This window comes from Chiloscyllium punctatum, chromosome 8 (genome assembly GCF_047496795.1).
Source record: "Chiloscyllium punctatum isolate Juve2018m chromosome 8, sChiPun1.3, whole genome shotgun sequence".
Classification (NCBI taxonomy): domain Eukaryota; kingdom Metazoa; phylum Chordata; class Chondrichthyes; order Orectolobiformes; family Hemiscylliidae; genus Chiloscyllium; species Chiloscyllium punctatum.
Genome location: NC_092746.1, coordinates 47,406,606 through 47,425,298, shown reverse-complemented (window position 1 = coordinate 47,425,298; position 18,693 = coordinate 47,406,606). Strand labels below are relative to the sequence as shown.

General features: G+C 41.5%; 1 protein-coding gene across 2 annotated transcripts in view; it reads right to left on the bottom strand.

Moving 5' to 3' along the window:
* The window catches only part of calcr (calcitonin receptor), a 267,197-nt gene extending 250,707 nt beyond the window's left edge, over nt 1-16,490 (bottom strand). Inside the window, exon 1 of one of the 2 annotated variants that reach the window (XM_072575487.1) lies at nt 15,763-16,490. The gene's annotated coding sequence lies outside the window, so the exon portion shown is untranslated. Of the gene's footprint in view, nt 1-4,592; nt 4,607-15,762 lie in introns of those variants that run through there. The other variant, XM_072575488.1, reaches the window with a different exon arrangement.
* Between the last annotated feature and the right edge of the window lie 2,203 nt (nt 16,491-18,693).

The following is an 18,693-nucleotide window of genomic DNA, read 5'->3' as shown; positions in this document are numbered from 1 at the left end:
AAACTTGGGGATGTCCAATAAATAACCAAGAAAGAGTTTAGAAAGTCCTTCTTCTGTCTCCATGGCAAAATTAATATTCAAACCATTCTTCTTTCAAGGAACTCTTTTAAGGAATGCTCTTCCAAAGTTTGTGAAATTACTGTGGAATTACATTTCAAAATATTACAAATTATCTTGCTGTAAACATACAGAATGACAACTTGGTTAAGTTATCAGAGTGGAGGAAATAGCCTTTATAAGCATTACGAATGCCTTTGCAAAAGAATGTTGGATCGTCAAAAAAAGGTCAATGATATGTCTCTCTGAGAGAACGCTTTCACAAAATACAATTTGTCAGTTATTTTTGTGGCAGTGCAGTAATTATTCTTCAGGTAACTTAAAGGCATATTTATAGAGACCACATTCAGAATGACAATTCTCACTGTAACTGTGAAGGGTCAAATGTGAACTGAATTGTACTGTTAGTGCAATCGTAATTAAACAAAATATCATAGCACAGTCCTGTCTCATAGCATAACCTTGTTTAAAATACGATGTTGAACGATGCACATTAAAAATACTTTCAAAAGAAAATTGCTAAACTAAGGATTGGGTCAAGACTATGTTTGCAGACAGAATCAAGGGTCTTTGTCACTTGTATGGGTCCTGCAATTCTAGTCATTTGCTAAACCAGAATAAATAGCCATGTTGTACAAATAAGCATTTTACATGCTTAAATTCTAATGAGTTGTGATGCTATATCCCTTTCTTCAACAGAATTAAAAATAAGTGTCTACTTCAGTGCACACAGCACTATTTCCAATTAATTAATCTAATGTGAATGTTATTATTGTTTATGCTCGAATGCATAATGACATACACAATTTAACTTTTCAGAACTCACTTGTCACTTTCATGCAGCTTAATAGACTCAACACTAAGGGAGTCCTAACTGACATGGTCCAATGGCAAGTAACATTTCATCTGACAAATGTTAGGCAATGACCATCTCCAACAAGAGAGTGCCTAATGACCTCTAATGATGTTATCATGACTGAGTCCCCCACCATCAACATCTTTGGGACTCCTTTGACCAGAAACACAATTAGACCAGTCACCTAAATGCAGTACTAACTAGAACAAATCAGGGACTAATTAATCTATAGTAAAATTAAGTCATCAATAGCCTCTCTTCCACATAAATGGCACATGTCAGGACTGTGATTGAATGTTCTCCTTATAACTGAATGGGTGTAACCGTAATAACACTATTCATGCTATCCTTCAAGTTGCTGAGATGGAAATAGACTGGGGCTTACCTCCCTCTGGAATATGTCTTTGCAAAAAGGTCTGGAAAGAAATGCAATGGTTGTTGGAAAGAAATGCAACAATTATTGAGATTCAATGCAAACAGCTCAAAAAGCTGTTTTCAGGACCACACGTTGAGACAAACACTAACTTCTATTGGAAGACCATGAACCTGGTGGAAGATGCTCTTTGAACGGTTCAAAACATGTCAGTTATCCAATGTCAATAGTTGTCCATGACGAAGTGTTGCAGACTAGCACATTCAAATGTCCAGCACTGTTTGTTGAGGGAAACAATAAAGCTTGGAGCATTTGCAACAGAGGATCAGTTCAGAAAGGCCACTGTCTAAAGCAGTTCAACCATAGTGTACCAAGGGTTTCCTGACTTAGAACAGTTTGATCTGTGTCAATGGATGCATAAAGCAAGTTTCACATGTATCACAGTTGTATAGAGGCAGCTAAGAGTGCAACATGCTCAATGAAGGAAAGCTAAATACTATTGCACTTTTGTAACGTCCAATTTGAATTCTTTTATAATGTACTTTTAGATATTTTGTGAATAAATTATATTTTTGAAAAGCATTGAAGAAACACAGACAGCAAAGCAATCAGTGCCTCATTCACTATTCTAATCATTTTCCCTTCCAACTTTCATTTCACAAGGTTGCACTGTATACTGTACATTTAGGATGCGTTGCTGCAACATTGTCAAGGTTTCTTCAGCAAAACTCCCAAAACCACACCCTTCACCACCAGGAAAAAAACTAAAGCAAGGTAGCACCCTGGGACCATGTTTCCTTCCAGGTTACACCACTTTCTGACTTGGACATATCGTCATTTCTCCATTATTGTCCGAACAAATACCGTGAGGAGGGAGTGCTGCAAGTCCTACCTAACAGTGGTGTGTGAACACTTTCATCACATAAAGTTGTTCTAGAAGAGCTCAATGACCATCTTCTCAAGGTAAGCGGAAATGGCTAACGCTGACCTAAGGCTCAAAGTTAAGCAAATTCCAACAGAGTGGGAGGGGTTATCCTTAGCTCCAAGGCAAAAGAGTTGCCTTCAAGTCTTACCTATTCCTGACTTGTTCGATTATATCACAGAGGATGAAATTGTTTCAAATGGAAGACCATCACACAAAATAATGCAAAAACGCCGAATGCAAGATATTCCATTTATTCCTATTGCCAGCTTTCTGACCAATTCGAGTGATCGGCAGTAAAGGCAAACGCCATTCATTCATGTAATGGATTATATTTTCAGTGTTTCGCCCTCCCGCTCCCTTGTAGAAGATTCTATCGCAGAGCATAAATCCTTTCCGTTTTATATTGGTTGGCGAAAGAGGTGGTAAAGTGCTGGACTCGTGGCAGTTCATAAAATGTCCAGCACAGCCATCAGGCTGAAAGAGCCGCTTATTCGGAGCGACCTCATCAATTGCGCCCATTGTGCCAGGTCACGGCAACAGTCAAGAGAACAAGCCCCTACCGCCCCCTTTTGGTACCCGGCCGTGCCCTGGATAAATCCACGTCAATCTCGCCATCCCTACTTCCATCCGCTCTGAATGCACTTTCAAGAATGGCTTTTATGCAAACTGTTACTGTAAGGTGATGATTCATTCCATTGTTAAACTTCAATCCTGACACTAAACGGAAGAGAAATGTGGAGGTCAGAATGGTTCCTTTTCTCTCTCATTTTTCTGAATTTTCAGTTTGGAATTTAAAGCACGTTTTTGGCGCTATTTCAGGTCTAGCACACATTAACGCAGAGCAATTTTACCGCCAAATAGATTCCAAGTCATACACACACTTATACACTCTCTCTCACAGATACTCACAACCCCTCACCCCAGACACGCACACACAAAGACCCACATGCACACATTGCTATAAATTCTGTGTCCTCCACAACCACCTGATGAAGGAGCGTCGCTCCGAAAGCTAGTGCTTCCAATTAAACCTGTTGGACTATAACCTGGTGTTGTGTGATTTTAAACTTACTAAAAAGAAGCTACTTGTTCTGTGAGTCACTGAAACTAGCCTTTCCTGAGTCTGTTTTAAATCTCGATCATTTTAGTAGTTTGGAATCAAGTACAAACTATTTACAAAGAGTGGATGAAATATAGTATATGCTTATCACTTCTGACCCAATATTAAGAATTGTTGCATTTTTTTTAGTTTATTATTGTCAGACCATTTACTGATGCTAAGCACAAATATCACTTGCTGCTTTACAATATCCTGTCAATCAACACTGACCATTGTCCTTTGTTCCATGTAATTTCACATTCCACTCCACCAATCTCCAAATCCAGTGCATCATCCTTCACCACTTTCATCAGTCAGACCCTACCATCACACATACATTTCCCTCCCCATCCCATCTGCATTCCATCATGCCCTCTGTGACTCCCTCGTTAGATCCACACTCCCCACTAACCCCCTCTCAACTCGTGGTACCTCCCTTGCTGCTGTAAGTGCAAAACCTATGTCCACACCTCCTCCCTCACCTCCATCCAAGGCCCCAAGGATCATTTCAAATTCGGCAGAGATTTACTTGTATATTCTCCAACCTTATCTATTTTATCTGGCGCTGTCAATGTGGCTCATCTACATTGGAGAGACCAAGCACAAACTCACTGAATGGTTCAGGAAACATCTCTGGTGTGTATGCACCAACCAATCCACCTTTCCATGGCCATTCACTTCAACTCCCCCTCCCAATCCCCTGAGGACATATCCATCTTGCCTACGCAATACCACCCACTCGAACTGGAGGAAGAACACCTCATCTTCCACCTTGGGAGCCTACAACTACATGGCATGAATATTGAATTCACTAGTATCCAAGTCTCCCCTTCTCTTTCACCATCCCAGATTCAACCTTCTGACTCAGGTCAGCCCTCTTGACCTGACCTACCTGTCCATCTTCCTTCCCACCTAACTGATCCACCCTTCCCACCAACCAAACACTATCACCTCCTACCTTCACCCACCTATCCCACCAACCAAACACTATCACCTCCTACCTTCACCCACCTATCACCTACCTGTCCCCTAGCCCCATCTCCCTTCCCCCCCATTCATCTCTCAACCCCCTTCTTGCTCCCCAGTCCAGAAGAAGGATCCTGCCCGAAACATCGACTCTTTTGCTCCTTGGATGCTGCCTGACCATGCTTTTCTAGTACCATGCTTCACTGACTCTGATTTCTCCAGCATCTGCAGTCCCCATTATCTCCATGTAATTCAAATGCAATAGTTCGTAAATGCTTTAAGAAATAGAGTGGTTGTGAACTTCAGTGAGGCTTACCCCTTATATTGTTTTTCATTAGTCTGTTGCCTTGGCAGCTTGATGGGCAGAGACACCTCTGCAGCAGGCAGTGGTACAGCCTCCTAACTTATAATAATCATTTGGAGATGTCGGTGTTCGACTGGGGTGTACAAAGTTAAAAATCACACAACACCAGGTTATAGTCCAACAGGTTTAATTGGAAGCACATTAGCTTCCGGAGCAACCACCACCTGATGAAGGAGCGTCGCTCCGAAAGCTAGTGTGCTTCAAATTAAACCTGTTGGACTATAACCTGGTGTTGTGTGATTTTTAGCTTATAAGAGTGAGAGACCGTAGACTTTTTGTGGAAAAGCAGCCAACATTATCAAGGACCTCTCCCAGCTCGGTTATTGCTTCTTCTGACCTCTGCCATCAGACAGAAAATGCAAAAGCTTAAACACATGTTACCAACACGTTCAAGAACAGCTTCATCCCCGCTGTTATTAGATCTCTGAATGGACCTCTCAAATTTCAAATCTAACATTGATCTTGCTTTCTGTGCACCTTCTTTGCAGCTGTAACTTTGTATTCTTCACTCTGTTCTATCACTTCCTGTTAGCCATCATAATATCAATCATCTCATTCTCAACTCTGGAATCTGCCTCCTCACTGATGTTCTTTGTTTCATTAAAGACATAAAGGATTTCCTGAAAGTAGATATCAGTTTTTTGATCATCACCTACAAATTGACCTTGCTGTTTCCTCAAGGATCCTACCTTAATTTAAACAATTCTTTCTTTTACTGATAAACTTGCAGCTGTAACTTTGTATTCCTCACTCTGTTCTATCACCCTATGATTTTTGAACGGAATGATCTGCCTGTACTGTCCACAAAAAAAAACTTTTCATTGTACTCAGGAACATGTGGCAGTAATAAATCAAATCAAATCAAATCAAAAAAAACATCTTTAATGATAAAAATAGGCGATTTCCCAACCTCAGGCATAAAAGGTGAAGAATGAAATTAAGTGGAGTGCATGGTGAGGAGTGAATAAATAGGAATTTGATGTGTTGTCAGTGTGTGAGAAGATTTATGCATCTCCTGGTCCTATATGCAACACTGCCACTACAGTATCTCTGTTATCTGTGTAGCAGTCCACAACAATCTCCTTTTAGGACCACAGATAAGTTGGTCTAATTCCAGTACTCCTGGGAGAGTGTTTCTGAACTTGATGCTAAAAAACTGGATCCTATTTTGATGAGGCTCCTGCCTGTTCTAGATTTCTAAAACCAAAGTGAAACATTCTTTAAGTTCCATGAAGCAGAGTGAATACAAATGAGTCTTCATTTAGTCGTTATTATCTAATGGCCAACTTCTGGAAATGATTTTGATTTTAGTGTTTTTGGTATTCTAATTTTCCTTTAACTTACAGAAATAGAAATAATTTAATAAATTACTATTCCTTTTGTATTTTAATAAACCAATGCATTGCTGCTAAGATCAAATGCATGTCAGCTTCCCATAGCTTGATCTGCAACGGTCATTCTGTTCACTGTTCTTATGAGTTATCTTGAACTGCACTGAAAAAAAATGGATTGGATGAGGAAGGTATTGAAAGGATTAATAGTGACCCAGTGAGGTGTGATACTGTAAGAAATTGACAAACAGGATTGTGGGATGTGTATAGTTATAAACAAGCAAACTTTACTAAAAGTGAAGAAATCTACCAGTACTTCAGAATATCATGAAAGCATAAAGAGACTAGAGACTAATTAATATTGAAGAAGGAGTTTGATTAGAATTCTAAATGAAATAAGGCAAACATTGAACAAGAGTAAGAAAAAAGATGAGACATTAAGGACAAGTGAGCAAAGCTGTGGAAGACTATGAAGCAAACATTCAAAATACTTAAATGAACACGCAGATAATCTTCAAGTTTATCAGTAAAATAAAGAATTGTTTAAATTAAGGTAGGATCCTTGAGGAGACAGCATAATCAATTTGTAGGTGATGATCAAAAAACTGATATCTACTTTCAGGAAATCCTTTATGTCTTTAATGAAACAAAGAGCATCAGTGAGGAGGCAGATTCCAGAGTTGAGAATGAGATGATTGATATTATGATGGCTAACAGGAAGTTTTAGATAAATTATTTAAGCTGAAAGAAGATAATGCAGCAGAGTTAGAGAGAAAAGAACTAAAGATGGACATTGTATAGCACTGAAAATTACACTTTAGATTTCTGTTATCAATGGGTGGCTGCTGAGGTCAGTATGGTACCCAGTTTTTAAAAAATGAACTAATCTGGCTCCTTAAATGCCATTAATCTTAATAACTAATGGGAAAATTATTATCTTTCATTAAAAAATAATTTAGCAATTTGATACAGCCAAGGAGATTGCTAGAACATTTCTGAAGGCAGTTGAGAATAAACCATAGTTGTGTGGGACTAGACTCTCATATGGATTTGACTGGGCTCAGGATTAAAACAATGCAGCAGCTTTATTGTCACTTGTACTGGCGACAGCTTTTTTCTTCTCCAGATCCTTCAAACTGAATTGTATTTTCCTAATGGGCACAGGAGAATCAAAATGCATATTTTCTCAATTATTAGTCTAAGATGATATTTTACTAATACAGTGACATAACCATTATGTTACAGTGTCATCCATCTAGGAAAGCATGAAATAGCAACTTGTACAGGTTTCCAAAAACATAATCGTACTTGAGAAATATCATACAATTGTTTGAGGAAGTAATTGGGGGTGGCATGGTGGTTCAGTGATGAGCACTGCTGCCTCACAGCACCAGGGACCCAGGTTTGATTCCTGCCGCAGGCAATTGTCTGTGTGGAGTTTGTACATTCTCCCGTGTCTGCATGGATTTCCTCCGGGTGCTCCGGTTTCCTCCCACAATCCAAAGTTGTGCAGGTTAGGTGAATTGGACATGCTAAATTGCCCATCGTGTTAAGTGCATTAGTCAGGGGTAATGGTAAGGGAATGGGTCTGGGTGCATTACTCTTCGGAGGGTCGGTGTGGACTTGTTGGTCCGAAGGGCCTGTTTCCAGACTGGAGGGAATCTAATCTACAAAAATGGTAAACGAGGGAAATACAGTTGATAGAAGAAAATTGACTTTTGGGAAGATATTTGAAAAGCTGCCTTAACAGAAATTATTTTGAGAATATTAAAAATGAAGAATTACAGGAAGGGTACTAAACTTAATTAAAATGCCTAGAACAGATATATTAAAGATTATAGTAGAGTGTGTTTTTCAGTAATAATTGGAAGTGAGTCATAATGTGCGGTAGAGTTCTTGAGCCAAAGACAGAAATTGATGGAAAATCTCAGCAGGTCTTGCATCATCTGTGGAGAAAAAGCAGAGTTAATGTTTTGGGACCAATGACACTTCTGTGTTCTGAAGAAGGGTCACTGGACCTGAAATATTAACTCTGCTTTGTCTCTACAGATGCTGCCAGACCTGCTGAGTTTTTCAGTGATTTCTGTCTTTGTTTCTGATTTCCAGCATCTGTAGTTCTTTGTTTTTTTTTTGAGTTCTTGAGCCACTTCTGTTCACAGTGTATATAAATGCTTCAGGTGATTGCCTAGAATGAGAGCTGATGTTAAATGTCCTAAATGAATGTTGCAGTTCTACAGAACTCGACAAGGCCACATTTGAAATATTGTGTGCAGTTCTGGTTACCACACTATCAGAAGGGTGTGGGTGCTTTGGAGAGGTAGCAAAAAAGGTTTACTTGGATGTTGCCTGGTTTGGAGGATATTAGTTATAAAGAGAGATTGGAAAAACGTGGTTTGTTTAAACTTGAACGTCGGTAACTGAGTGGAGACCTATTAGAGGTCCACAGAATGATGAGAGCCATGGATAGAATGGATAGTCAGAGCCTTTTTCCCAGGGTAGAAATGCCAATTTCCAGGGGATATTGGTTTAAGGTAAAAGTGGGAAAGTTTCGAGGAGATGTAAGAGGCAAGTGTTTTACCCAAAGGGTGGTAAGTACTGGAATATACTGCCAGAGGAGACGGTAGAAGCAGATACAATAGCAACTTTTAGGAGGTATCTTGACAGATACATGAATTGGCAGGGAATAGAGGGATATGGACCGCATTGAGGCAAATGGTTTTTAGTTAAGAAAGGCGTCATGCATCTGCACAGGCTTAGAGGGCCGATTGGCCTGTTCCCCTGCTGTGCAGTTATCTGTGCTTTGTTCTTTGAATTCAAAGTAGATTTTCTTTCTTAGAAACTACAAAGGTACACTGATAAATTAGGGGTATAGGCTTTTAAGTGGCAGCTGGAAAGTAATATTTGTAAGTGCAAGATGATGCATTTTGACAAAGTAAGGGTAGTAATTATTACACTGAATAGAAATAGACTCAGAACTTGAGAAAAGCTGAGGGATTTGGAGGCTACAGGTTCACAGAACATTAAAGGCAGCAATTCAGGCTGATGGCCTGTAAATAAAAGCTAATGGATTTCTAGATTTTATCACAAGATGTATAGAATAATTCCAGTGTACTGTGGACAGTAATGGTCACAACACATTAGGAGGGCTATATAGGCTCGAGTAAGAGTTGAATGCATTTTTACTGGAATGCTGTAAGTTATGGCAATATAGAAACAAAAGGAAGACTTGAAAAATCATTGACATTTTTAACTAAGTTTACTATCCACACTGTAATTCCCTAACCTTTAAATTCCATAAAATTCTCTATTGTTGTACCTTTTCAACCACCTTCTTAAACACGTGTTTTACATCAACTGCCAATTGCAGAGTAATACGATAAGATTGTTTAAAATTATGAAATAAGACATGGGAAATAAAAGCAGACTGTTTCCAATCTTTGAGGATTCCAGATCAAAAATAGAAAATTCAAACCAGAGAGCAGAAGAAATATATTTAGTGAGGCTGTAGCTCTCATTAATGGTTGAGGCAGAAAACCTGTCCGCACTCCGGATTATCACACTCTCAAAGATGCCCCATTCTCATGTCCAACATGCACTGTTAACAAAATGAAGACAGAGAATGATGTCAGGCAGAATAAGATGATTTTAAGCAAGCTGCTATAGAAATAACTCTAAAAAGTCAACAGGGCAGAAAAATATTTAAATTGGATGATAAGTGGGCAGAAATCTATGTAACTTCTATGTACTTATGTGAACAAAACACTGGATAGTCCTCTTTAACAGATATTCTGGAGATAGGTTAGTAAGTCTAACCTTAAATGTGCCTTAAACATTAGAGTTCAATGGGCATCCTGGATTTTCAGCTTCTGAGGATATTCAGGTCAACAGTTTTCTGCTGGCATCCATTTAAATAATTTCTGTGTTTGTTGACTTTTTTGAGCTTTTTCTGCTGTGGTTTACCAAAAATGTTATATCCTGCCTGACAACTTTCTTCCCCTTCATTTAGCTAACACTGCTTTCTCTAAGTTAGGATGGGACATCTTTGAGATTATGTCAATATTTGCAAGAAAAATGTAATAAGCACATCCATGCAATATTACAGCTGCCTGGCTCAATGAATGAATCAACAAACACATATATAAACCAAACTTATCCTAAAAGAAATATGTTCATAAGTTTATAGTTTTGTTATATAACACAATTGCACTGATAAAAGCAGCTTGATATAAACATGTGTGCAGTTGGGACTGATTGTTTTTGATTTGTAGTATAATTGTATATGGTTTCTGATGTTGTGTAGCACCAACATGGTGCTGAATATAAGACCATAAGACATAGGAGTGGAAGTAAGGCCATTCGGCCCATCGAGTCCACTCCGCCATTCAATCATGGCTGATGCGCATTTCAGCTCCACTTGCCAGCATTCTCCCCGTAGCCCTTAATTCCTCTAGACAACAAGAACCTATCAATCTCGGCCTTGAAGACATTTAGCGTCCCGGCTTCCACTGCACTCCGTGGCAATGAATTCCACAGGCCCACCACTCTCTGGCTGAAGAAATGTCTCCGCATTTCCGTTCTGAAATGACCCCCTCTAATTCTAAGGCTGTGTCCACGGGTCCTAGTCTCCTCGCCTAACAGAAACAATTTTCTAGCATCCACCTTTTCAAAGCCATGTATTATTTTGTACGTCTCTATTAGATCTCCCCTTAATCTTCTAAACTCCAACGAATACAATCCCAGTATCCTCAGCCGTTCCTCATATGCTAGACCTGTCATTCCAGGGATCATCCGTGTGAAATATGATAGACCTATAGCAAATCCTGTAACTTAAAAGTAAGCATCCATGATGCATTGTGGGTCATCAGTAGCAACAGCAGAAATTCAACAATAATTTGCAACCTTGTGATCCATCATATTCCTCATTACCACTGAGTCAGTGTATTAACCTTGAAAGTGAAACGGAACTTGGCAGGAGCAGTAGCAGGTATAATTAAGAGGGAAATACAAACCTGATGATGATACAGAGGAATATGTGCATGCCAGACAATGGTAGCAGTATGCAATAGAACTGAGTAATCTCACAAACAAAAGATTAAAGTCCTGCAACCTGCCAAACCCAATCATGAATATTGGACAATTAAATACCTGTAAATACTCAGAGCAGGAGGCTCCTCAAGCATTTCTATTTCCAATTATGTTGAGTCCAATATATCAGAGCCAAAGTCAAAACTGAAGCAGTTGTAACTAACTTCAGCCAGAAGTGCTAAGAAAAATAATTATTTATGGTCCCAAGCAGCACAGATGCCTGACTTCAGCCAACTTACTTCACTCTATCTGATATCAAGAAACAGAAGGCATTCGATACAGCACAGGCAATAGTCCCAGACAACATCAAGACAATAGTACTGAGAAACTAAAAGCAAAGTACTATGGATGCTGGAGATCCAAAATAACAACAGAAAGTGCTGGAGAAACTCAGCAGATATCCACAGCAACTATGGAGAGAGAAACAAAGTTACTATTTTGAGCCTGATATTACTCTTCTTTGCAATGTCTTTGAATGATCTGTTCAGAATTCATTTCCCCCTCAGGATGGTGTTTAACTTGGAGGGGAAAGTGCAGTGATGGTATTCTCATAAGTCTGTTACCCTTGTCTTCCTGGTTAGCAGAGGTCACAGGATATGGAAGGCATAGTCAAATGAGCCTTGGTGAATCTTGTGGATAGTACACACTGCCACCATTATGCATCAATTGTGAAGAGAATGAATGTTGAAGGTGTTAGATGGGGTGCCACTCAGTTGAATAAAACCACTGCTGAAACTGTGTTGCTGGAAAAGCACAGCAGGTCAGGCAGCATCCAAGGAGCAGGAGAATCGACGTTTCGGGCATGAGCCCTTCTTCAGGATTCCTGAAGAAGGGCTCATGCCCGAAATGTCGATTCTCCTGTTCCTTGGATGCTGCCTGACCAGCTGCGCTTTTCCAGCAACACAGTTTCAGCTCTGATCTCCAGCATCTGCAGTCCTCACTTTCTCCCTGAATAAAACCACTAACAAGCCAAAAGAAATGAATCCAGATGGACCACCCTGATGTCCACTTAGAAAAGAATTTGGCTAATGGGAATCAAAGGAAATCTCTGCTAGCTGGAGTCATACCCAGCACAAAGGAAGATGGTTGTAATCCTTGAAGAGCTGTCATCTCAGTAAAAGGATATCACTGCTGGAGGTCCTGGAGATAGTGTCCTCGGTCCAACCTTTTGCCGCTGCTTTCACCTTTTATCCATCATAAGTTTAGAGCTGGAAATGTTCACAGTTGAATGCACAATGTTCAACACCTTTTGCAATTTCTCATAATCTACTAAAGCAGTGTGCTTCATATACAGCAGGATCTAGACAACCTCTAAACTTGGGATGCTAAGCAGCAAGTAATATTCAAGCAACACAAGTGCCAGGTAATGACCACCTCCAATAAAAGTGAATCTAACAGTTACTTCTTGAAGCTCATGGCATTACCACCACTGAATATCACACTGTCAACATCGTGGGGGTTGCCATTGACAAGAAACTGAATTGATAAGCCATTTCATTACAATAGCAAGTCAGAGGCAAGAGATTATGTGGCAAATTACTAGCCTGTTTTCTCCCCATTGCCTGCTTACAAAAGTTAGGAGCGTGATGGAATATTCTCATTTTGCTTGGATGGGTGCAGCTCCAACTGTACTCAAAAAACATAAAACTAGAAAATTTCAGAGTCAGTTTGACTGCTGCATGCCTGGAGCAAATGCAGATCAGACTGGGAAGGAAAACAGATTTCCTTCACTAAAGAACATTAGTGAATTGGATGGAGTTTGCAGCTATGGTGGCATTAAGCTAGTTTCTTTTAAATAAAACCTCATTTTTTTTTAAAAATGAATTTAAATCACAATAGGATTCAAGCCAATGTCTTCAGCGGATTACCCTGCGGCTCTGGATTATTAGGCTAGTGATATTACCACTATACTGACAACAAAAACTGACTATTCTAAAAAATATAAAAGCAAATATTCTGGATGTTGATAATCCAAAGAGTCATACTAGACCTGAAACGTTAAATCTGTTCTTTTTCTTCATAGATGCTGCTAGACCTGCTGCGTTTCTCTAGCATATTCTGTGTTTATACTAAAAGTACTCCGTTAACTATGAAAAACTTGGAATTCTGAGGTCATGTAAGGTGATATTTAAATACAAATAATTTAAATCTTAAAATGATGAAAATATTAATCTTGGTCCATGCAGATGGGTATTTTGAAATGTGCAGGTTAGGAAGAACCAGGGGACAAAATTATAATATATATAGCACTATATATATATAAATAGCTATTTATAACGTTAAAAATCACACAACACCAGGTTATAGTCCAACAGGTTTATTTGGAAGCACTAGCTTTAGGTGATTCACCACTTGATGAAGGAGCAGTGCTCCGAAAGCTAGTGATTCCAAATAAACCTGTTGGACTACAACCTGGTGTTGTGTGACGTTTTAACTTTGTGCATTTCAGTCCAACACCGGCATCTCCAAATCATATGTGCAACGATATATATAAACTGTAGTATGGGGTCAGGATGCCGGTTTTTGGTGTGTAGATTTTTTTAACAAAATGTAGTTGGCTGTAAACATCAGCAGCAGCTTAATTCTGAAAGTTTACATGAACAGGTTATTTCTGTATATATTTCGGCAGTCTGAAGCAACAACACGGAGGGACAGGGAATCGTTAATAATGTGCAATCAAAATTGAAGCATCAAACGAGTGCAGAGTGAAGGGAAAGACCTATGTACAATCATAGGGAATTGAAACGGAGTCAGTAAACAGCATGGCTAATTTGGGGGAAGGCTTTTCTAGTACCGGCAGGGCTTTGGAGTTTATGCCATAATATTTTTTATTGTTCCACATCTGCATTCCTTGGTTTGTTTCCATCGAGACGTTAACTAGCTGTTAGGCCAGTAGTCTGGAGACACCCTACTGCTTGGTGCTGCTGAAACTCATTCGCTGAGTCTTTTATTTCCTGAATGGGCATCTGACGGTCTTACTGATCATTTTAGGGCAACATTGTGTCCTTTAGATACGTGGCCGAGCGATATCGTAAATAGACTCAGTCTATTAACTTTGTTTTGCATGAATGCAATGTAAACCATTGCCAATGTATTTGAGTTGAACATGGGAGCTGCCTCCAGGTCTGAGTCTGAGACTGGAGGCGAATAGTAACCCCTCACTTACAAAAACGGCCAAGATAATGGCTCAGGAGGAACTCTGACCAGATGAGTCAGGTCCTGCCTTTGTGCTCAGCACGAATGACTCAAACTGCACGGGAGATGCCTGGTTTGCAATTTTCGGTATATGACATAAAATCGTTCCAAGTCTCTTAATTGCCATCCTTCCCCGTGCCTGGAGTTTGCATTTCTGCAGCTGCCAATTAGTAGTCCAGAATTTGATAAAGAGCTATCTTTAGGTGACCAGGGAAAGGCGAGCTCATAAGACGGTCTGTGTAAAGATTTGTTTGCGGATCGGCTCCGGATCTCAGCAATAAACAAGATGATAACCTTTACGCGTTTTTCTTAAATAAAGTGCAATTTCCCACTTGTTTTGCTCTTAATTAGGTAAAGAACGCTTTCAATTTTTCGCAAGATGCAATATTTTAACAGTTCGGTTAAGTATGCCTTTGCAGCAATTATTTTACCACACTTAGGGATTTCTTGTTCTCTCGCAATATACAGCAAGGCAAGTTTACAGACAGTTTTGAAACTGGGCCTGCCGTGTTGTTGATTTATTGTTGGTTACGGGACCAATCGGGCGGGTGAACCAAAAGTCAGGCATCATCGAGTTCAAATCGAGACCGTTCTCATTTGAAATACCTCAGCGGCGAGTAGAACACGGTCTATTACCGCTTCACTTCCAAAACAACCACTGCTACAACTAACACCGGACTTTTGCGAGTTAAAAGAGCGAGCAAATAAAGATTTAACTTCAAACGCAAATCTTATTTGGCGGTTTCTACTTTGAAGAGTGTTGAAGATTCTGCCCGCTAGCATCCCGACCTTTTAATAAAGCAATCCTCCCCCACCCACCCTGGAGTATAAACTAAAGCGTGCTGTCAAAGTGCTCATCAATGGAGCTGACAGTTCGCTATAGAAACAAGGATCAGTGCTACTGCTTGCTTTAACTTTATACTCCGCTTTGCTGGAGGCGAAACTTTTGGCTCATGGAGTGAGTGATCGCACGGATCTGCTGCCCGATGATATACAGTAACCCCGCAATAAAAAAACACACACACCACGGGCTTCTTTTTCAGGCGTAACGTGAGCGAATCCGATAGTAGACCCAGCGGGTATGTGCAGGACAACAACCGCTTTGAATGCGGAGTTTTGCTCACCAATCTCTTTCAGGGACTGTGCTGGCTGGTGCTGTCCCAGTTTCAATGGCCTGCCTGCTCCTTATTTTACATTTGGATCGTGTCTCGAAGCCAACAGCTTTCCCTATCTGTCCGTGCTTTCCTAGTTGAAGGAGCCAGCCTCAGCTGCCCCCGTTGTATATAACATGCTAATTAACAGTATGTTGTCCGTTTCAGTGTGGCACCAACCCGCTCGATCTCTGAAGTCTTGGCCCATTCCAGATATCTCAGGGTGGAAACAGACCCTTACACATTCCAATCCCCTTCCAAATGGGACTGCAACTAGCGTCTGTCCCCCCAACCCCCTCCCTCCGACTATGGCTTTACATTATTTGAATAAGAAACTTTAAGAAAATGGAGAATCGTTACCGATTGGATCCTTGCTCTGAAGATGCGCTGAGTTGCGGTGGCAGTTCTCAAACGGAATAAAGGCTGTTAGTAAAAAGCTGCATCTTCCTTTCTCCCTCTCGCCCTCCTCCTCTCCACTGATGAGAAATCCCAACTGATGTGAACGCTCCTTCACGTAATGAATAAAGGGGAGCTGAAATGCAATGTTCCGTGGGGTTCCTATAATTCCAGTAGCTATATTAGCTATTTTCTTCTCTTTTTCTCCCTCCCTCTTCTCTGAGCTGTCCTGTTTCGATCCAGTAGGGTCCCGCTGTGTGAGAAGCTGAGCCGAATGAATGCTTGTGACTGGAGCGGTCTGCCTCTCCTTCTCGTTGGTTTTGCCTGCGGAATGAGACTGACCTCCCTTTCCCAGCCTGGCTACAGTTCTCAAGCGCCTCCGCTCACCGCAAGCCCGGAACAGGTTCCTATTCACATGTACGGACCCCACAGGAGCTTGTTTCTCTATCAGCGGCTGCGGCCCGGCTCCAGCCACACTGCTCGGGAAACGAGAGCCCCGTTCTCTGACAAAGGGCCAGGAAAGCAGTAAATAATGCGGAGATATTGGGGAGGAATTTGTATCCTAACAGACAGAATGTCATTACTACATTGCAGGGGCTCGATTCTGGATCATCAGATCACACCGATCTGCCGTTACTTTTGTCAAATAATAGGGTGGCGGAGGGTCACATACATATCGACTTATTGGAGATGCGGTTTGTTAAGATATCGTGTAATGAAGAAGTTTAAATAACTTAGCAGATTCCCAATAGATGAAGATTGGACGGGGAGAGTAAACTGCAGACCCTATGGTTGCATGATGTAATAGGCACTAGCAGTTCCCAACATGTTTGTGGCTGTAATAGACTTCAGCACCAGTATGGTTTTAGTGAATTTGTCACTCTTATTTTAAACAAGTGTTTTCAGTATAAATCAAACCCCAGGCGGATTTCAGTCCTGAGCTTAAAAATGTGTTGCTGGAAAAGCACAGCAGGTCAGGCAGCATCCAAGGAGCAGGAGAATTGATGTTTTGGGCTTATGCTGCCTGACCTGCTGCGCTTTTCCAGCAACACATTTTTAAACTCTGATCCCCAGCATCTGCAGTCCTCACTTTCTCCTAGTGGATTTGAGTCCCGGCCTCATTTTGTTCATGGCGATATTTAAACGTAGAATTCTTTCCCCTGGATATTTTATAGGGCCGACACTGAACTACCTACATTCCCTACAGTTCCTTCCTTACTGATACCTTAACGATTGGCAAGTTCTCCAATTTTACTTTCCAAGCGGAATTCTTCGCCCTTTATCAAGTCGTACTTTGAAGGCAAATCTCAAAGGGAAAGATTGACCGTTTACGGGTGATGATTCTGGATTGTTTGGGGGGGAGCAGTTCAGCCACTAACCGCTAAGCGTGTCCTAGTTTGTGTGGAAGATGTTGGATTGGGATTGTGGGTGGGTCAAAAAGATTTCACACCAAAGGTGGACACCACAGGCATGCGCCATTTCCCCAGAGTGCCAAGACCATCTCTGGCCAAAGCGCTCATCCCGCTGAGAGGCCGCACCATTAGGGGAGAGCGAGAAAGCTGAACCGCTTCAGCTCCCACCAGCCGGTTCAGTCTGGCTCGACACGCCAGGCCAGCACCCAACTGAAATAAAAAAAAACATAACATTTCACATCTGAGCTGGGAAGAGGAGTGGACTCTGGGCAATCTCGGCGAAGCTGTGACCGTTGACTACATTCGAGAAAGGAGCTGTGTCTAATGGTGGGACGCACAGAGGAATCTCCCTGCTGTCTGAGACATGCAAGACCATTGTCAGTATTCTCCTTAACTATCCCATCCCAGTGCCTGAAGCACTCTTTCAGGGGTCGCGTTACATTTTTTTATCATCCACTGAGAGGCCACACCCCCGTGATCATCACTGTGTGACAACCTCCAGAAAAGTGCAAGAATGCACCAACCATTATGACCATAGTATATGACCAGTACAGTCTTGTCCACCTTATGGAAGCCTTTGACGCTACCTACTGTATAACGTTTATGGGATGTATTCCTCAAATCTGTCTGCCCTCAGGCATGTGTCATCACCGTCCACCTAGCCCGTGGTGACATGCTGTGATCCTCACCCACACAGTCAGGATCTCAGTGAAGAGTGGGGTCAAACAGGCATTGCGAAAGTGAGGACTGCAGATGCTGGAGATCAGAGACGAGAGTGCGTTGCTGGAAAAGCACAGCAGGTCAGGCAGCATCCGAGGAGCAGGAGAGTCGACGTTTCGGGCAAAAGCCCTTCGCCTGCTGCCTGACCTGCTGTGCTTTTCCAGCACCACACTTTCGACTCAAACAGGCGTTGCACCAAGCCATTTCCCACACTGCAATACCGCATCTCATTTCCAGCCAATTACCCACGGGTGTCCCAAAAATCTACAGCATTGAGAGGAAACTGTCCAACCCTGTGCTGCCTTCATTCCAAAACCAAAACCATTCCAGCCACACCTCCAGTCCACTGCTGTGAGATCACCCACTCGGAGACTGAGCATCTCCTCCTACTCTAAAACATGAGGAAATGGGCCGGTCACTAAATACTGGCAAAACCCAGGTGCTCTTCCAAACAGCTCCCACAACAAAACTCTTTGGTGAAGTCTGGTGGTGAGAACCTGGAAAATGCGAACCATTTTCTGGATCTTGGGATCCTCCTGTCCACGGCGGCAACGTTGATGATGGAATTTGCCACTTTCCCCAAGGAGCAAGCTCAATCTTTCAGCCCACTGAGTGTTGGAGGGTCAGGTTTGCGATCCCCAGGCTCTGGTCACAGCTTGACCAGCCAGCAGCGATTCTTACATTCCCGTTTGCTTCAGGGACTGGGACAACCTACAACAGGCCCTTCAAGGTACTGGAAGAGGGTCAGCAGAGGCGCCTATGC